The sequence below is a fragment of the Nicotiana attenuata genome, chromosome 1 (assembly GCF_001879085.1).
Source record: "Nicotiana attenuata strain UT chromosome 1, NIATTr2, whole genome shotgun sequence".
In the NCBI taxonomy this organism is placed as follows: Eukaryota; Viridiplantae; Streptophyta; class Magnoliopsida; order Solanales; family Solanaceae; genus Nicotiana; species Nicotiana attenuata.
The window spans coordinates 7,991,313-7,997,092 of NC_031989.1; positions in this window are offsets into that span (position 1 = coordinate 7,991,313).

A 5,780-nucleotide genomic window follows, 5' to 3' on the forward strand; every position below is an offset into this window, starting at 1 on the left:
CCCCCCCCACCTAAACCCTAGAGACTCACTCATCTCTTTACAGCCGCATCTACACTCTCTCGAACCTTCCCCCTTCTTCTCTAAGCCCTAGTATTTGTTGCATGATTCTCTCCGATTTCGACCTAAAAATGGATTCCACCTGCTATCTACTTACCTTATTATCCCTATCCCGCTATTGGTCGTTTGTTAATGGTATCACATAGGTACTTTTCTAACTATGGCAAGTATCATTTAAAAAATCGGACTGGAATGACTCGAATCCTTGGATTTTGAGCGGTTTTCCGTCTAGATACGCTCAGCAAGGAGGATTTGCACATTTAATTTGGGTTTTCAAGCAACTAGACTCAACTAGGGTTTGAGATCTTCCCTTATTTCTTACTGGTTCTTGATTGTTACTATTCTTTTTTCATGTTTGACTATTTTTTTCGTATTTCTGTTCAATCTGCCATGTCTCTTTATTTTGCCCTAAATCTGACTCTAAGTGATTTTTGGTATGATATTTTCCTTATTCTCTGTTTAATCTTCTTTATTCCATTATTTTTAGTATTATTTGTTATTCCCTATTGATTTACTGAACACCTCTGCTTATGCCTTAAAATCGATTCTAATAGATTCTATCATTTCTCGTGTTTGATTGATGATTTTCCTTGTTTGGGTGTTTAATTTCTACTACTATATAATCCCCTCCCCATTCCCCTTTAAGACGGACCTTAATCGCCATATTTTCACTAAAAATTCGAAGCTATTGTTCTGTTGTTCCCTCATTCTCTTGTTCTGTGCTTTATTTCTTGGCCGGCTGAAAGCCAAGGCCGCTGGGATTCTATTATTCAACTTTTCTTGGTGCGAGCATTGCCCGGGGTTCCTTTTAAGCTCTTGGGAACTTTGACGCATTAAGATTTTTGGTTCTTGTGGAACTTTTGTTCTTTCTTATTGTCCGTTTGACTAGTAAGACACTTGGCTTTGCAATTTCGTTCTCATGTGCTTGTGATTTGCATATATGCATGACTAAATGTGTCTCCACACTACCTTTTATATGCAACTCTGTTAACTTTACACTTGTTTAAGCCTCTTTAGCATTTAACTTTCACCTAATGCTGCTAGTTCTGAGATTGTCTAAGTCTAAATGGGATAATCTGACCCTCTTAAGCTCGTTTAATTGGTATATTGATGCCTGAAGGCTCACAAATATGCTTACTATTTCGTACTGCTCTGAATCTTTGCAATGATTGTCTTGCATATGATGTGTTTAGCTTGAGTTAAGACCTTTTCTATCAACTATAATTTGCTTCCCTCATAGTGTGTCTCACAGCATATCCATGTTTTACTTAGTCTTATATCCTTAGTAACTGTCTGAAACCTTTAGAATAGCCATCTTAGTTTCTGTTCCCATACCATGTTTAACACTTTTCTGATTCATGATACAAGTTAACATGGCTGTCTTGTGACACTACGATGCATACTTAGCATAACCTAGACCTTTTAGGTTTTAAACTTGTTTAGTATTATGCACCTATGTATGATAATCTTTGTTAATCATGCAAACTTGTTATTTTGCTAAGTGTTGAACCTGCTTCTAAGTCTTGTGACCTGTTTGCTCTATGTTCTCAACTTTGCTATGTCTACTCGAAGCTATGAGTGTATTTCCTCAACTTCTGTCCCTTAACCATTGTCCACTCTCTTCCATTTGTTGCATATGCTATTTTGAACATATCATTCTTGGCCGGCTGAAAGCCAAGGCCACCAAGGCTCTTACTACTGACCTCTCTAGTGTGAGCACTGCTCGGGGTCCGTTTGAGACTCTTGTGAACTCTGACACACTAGGATTTGGGGTCTTTTAGTCACTCCCTCTACTACTGAGACCTGCACTATTACTGACACTCAACTCTTTCTTCATATGGGCTACTGAATATGTAAATTGGTTGGTCAATCTATGGTTGTGTTATCTAGCTTAATTTCTTGTAATTATATTTATTATTGGGCATATAATAATGTTGTAATGAACAACTGGGTGTTAGTAAAAATGGGGAGTGGGTAGATTCTTAATGTTTGCATAAAAAGGGGTAGATAATATGCCTATAAGACTCATTGATTCACTTGTTATATGTGTTGTTCAATCTATATATGCACTGTAGAAATCATGTCATTAGGGGAAGCACACACATGTACACTGACTGTTAGCAAACATGAATTCAAATGCTACAATTGTTCTTGCTGCTATGTGTTGCTAGAAAACCTGCCTATATGAATAAATGTCAATGAACTATCTTTCAATTCGCCTCGGCATATTCACTAGGAATCATGCCTATAGGATTTTGATTACTTCATTTGCTATTCTCTTGCACTGTTCACTAGAAACCATGCCTGTAGGACTAAGTATAACAATAAAATAGGCCCCGAGTCTTAACTATTTGAACAGTGCTTATAGGATACTGTCACCCGCCTAGAAAGCATACCTATAGGGATAAAGCATTTAAAATCAAGCCCAATTGTCAATCGCTAGAAAACCTTCACATAGGATGTTTATTGACGACTTCACTACCTATTTACACAAATGATTAGATATCACGTCTATAGGACTTCCAACACTGTAATTTGCCTATACGTCAGAAATTACAGCATTGCCTATTAAATACTGGAATCCAGAATCACATAGAAATCATGCCTATAGGACTTAATGATTCCAACACGTCTTAATACCATATAATGCCTAACCAGAAATCTATTTGCGTGCTTTTCCTGCTCATGTGTGGAGGTTACTTGAGCCCCTTTATTGCAATTACATGCAGTCCTATCTGTTTTTGATTGTCGCCTAGTTTTATTATTTTGAGCAACTGAGTTAAGTTTAAATGTGACGACCCAAAGGATCATCACCTATTTTCTTACCCATTCTGTACTTTCGAGGCCTTGAAAACCTCATTTAGGGTTGCCCCGATTTACGTGCGCAGTCCGGGCGCGTAGCCGGAAAACTTAAATATGAATTCTGTGAGAAAAATGCTAATTTTGACATTTAAATGAATAAATTTGACTTCGGTCAATATTTTGGGTAAACGGACCCGGACCCGTGATTTTACGGTCCCGGAGGGTCCGAAGGAAAATATGGGACTTGGGCGTATGCCCGGAATCGAATTCCGAGGTCCCAAGCCCGAGAAATGAATTTTTGTGTGAAATTATTTTCTGAAAATAATTAAGGAAATTGGAAATGAAATTTGATTAGAAGACTACGGTATCGGGCCCGTATTTTGGTTCCGGCGCCTGGTACAAGTCTTATATATGATTTAAGCACTTTCTATAAAGTTTGGTTTAAAACGGACGTCGTTTGACGTGTTTCGGACTTGAAACGGAAAATTTGATGTTTTGTGAAATTTGGATGAAATCATGGATTTTGAGGCTTAATTTGATGTTTATGATGTTACATTAGCGATTTGATCGCACGAATAAGTTCGTAGGATGTTTTTGAGGTGGTGTGTATGTTTGGTTTGGAGCCCCGAGGGCTCGGGTGAGTTTCGAGTAGGTTCCGGGGTGCCTTAGACCTAAAAGATCAGATGTTGCAGGTTTAGGAAATATTGCAGGTCTCTGAACCCTCTAGCGCGGTCCGCGAGGAATCGTGTGCGGCCGCAGAGGGGCCAGCGCGGCCGCAGTCGCCTTCGAGCGGTCCGCGGTGGATGTTGTTAGGCCGCGGTCGTCTTTGTGCAGTCCGTACGGGGCAAAGATCCGCAGGTCTTCAGGGAGGCCTGTGCGGCCGCGGTCCGCGCAGGGAACTTCAGAAGGGTATAAATAAATGGGAATTTCAGTTATTTTACACTTTTCAAAAACCCAAAACATAAGAGGCGATTTTCCAAACAACCCTTCTTCTTCAAAACGATTGGTAAGTGATTTCTAACTCATTTTCTTCACTAGTTATCACCCTATCACGCTATCTTGGACTGCCATGCCAAGACTGTGACCTTAGCTTTGCCGGGTATACCTCGTTTAGAGTGGAGAGGTGCTCCAGGTCATTCTACCCGCAGCGTTATTTCGTACGTGAAGGCTCGGTGTATGGTCCAGAAGGGGTGCCTGGCCTGCTTGGCTTATGTTCGTGATTCCAGTGCTGAGGTTCCTCCTATTGATTCTGTGCCTATTGTCCGGGAATTCCCCGATGTTTTCCCTTCAGACCTGCCGGGTATGCTACCCGACAGGGACATTGATTTTTGTATTGATTTGGCTCCGGGCACTCAGCCCATTTCTATCCCGCCATATCGTATGGCCCCGCCGGAGTTGAAAGAGTTAAAGGATCAGTTACAGGACTTGCTTGAGAAGGGTTTCATTAGACCCAGTGTCTCACCTTGGGGTGCGCCTGTGTTATTTGTCAAGAAGAAGGATGGGTCAATGAGAATGTGTATTGATTACCGGCAATTGAACAAGGTAACAGTCAAGAATAAGTATCCACTGCCGAGGATTGATGATTTGTTCGACCAGCTTCAGGGTGCCAGGATATTTTCCAAGATTTACTTGCGATCTGGCTACCATCAGTTGAGGATTAGGGCATCTGATGTCCCTAAGACAGCTTTCCGCACTCGGTATGGGCATTATGAGTTTTTGGTTATGTCATTCGGGTTGACAAATGCCCCAACAGCTTTCATGGACTTGATGAATCGAGTGTTCAGGCCTATTTGGACTCATTCGTGATAGTCTTCATTAACGATATATTAATATATTCCCGCAGCCAGGAGGAGCACGAGCAGCACCTTAGAGTGGTTCTTCAGACTTTATGGGACAGTCAGTTATATGCCAAGTTCTCCAAGTGTGAATTCTGGCTGAGTTCAGTTGCATTTCTGGGTCACGTCCTATCAGCAGAGGGTATTCAAGTGGACCCGAAGAAGATTGAGGCAGTCAAGAACTGGCCTAGACCAGCATCAACTACAGAGATTCGGAGTTTCTTGGGGTTGGCAGGCTACTATCGTCGGTTTGTGGAGGGGTTTTCATCCATTGCAGCCCCGATGACCAGGTTGACCCAGAAGGGTGCCCAGTTCAGATGGTCGGATGAGTGTGAGGCGAGCTTTCAGAAGCTCAAGACAGCTCTGACTACGGCACCGATGTTGGTTTTGCCCACAGGTTCAGGGCCTTATACAGTCTATTGTGATGCTTCCCGTATTTGGCTTGGTGCAGTGTTGATGCAGGATGGAAAGGTCATTGCCTATGCTTCGAGGCAGTTGAAGATTCATGAGAAGAACTATCCAGTGCATGATTTAGAGTTGGCAGCCATAGTTCACGCATTGAAGATTTGGAGGCATTATCTGTATGGTGTGGCATGTGAGGTGTTCACTGATCACAAGAGTCTTCAGTATTTGTTCAAGCAAAAGGAGTTGAATTTGAGGCAGAGGAGGTGGTTGGAGTTGTTGAAGGATTATGACATCACCATTCTATATCATCCGGGGAAGGCCAATGTGGTGGCCGATGCTTTGAGTAGGAAGTCAGCCAGTATGGGCAGTCTTGCTTATATTCCGGTCGGTGAGAGACCGCTCGCTTTGGATGTTCAGGCTTTAGCCAATCAGTTCGTGAGACTGGATATTTCTGAGCCCAGTCGTGTGTTAGCTCGCACGGTCGCTTGTTCTTCATTATTGGAGCGTATCCGTGATCGGCAATATGATGATCCCCATTTGTGTGTCCTTAGAGACACGGTGTAGCGCGGAGGTGCCAGGCAGGTTACCTTAGATGATGATGGAGTTTTGAGATTGCAGGGTCGAGTATGTGTATTATTGGTGGCGTAGAATGGAGAAGGATATCGTTGCATATGTGGCTCG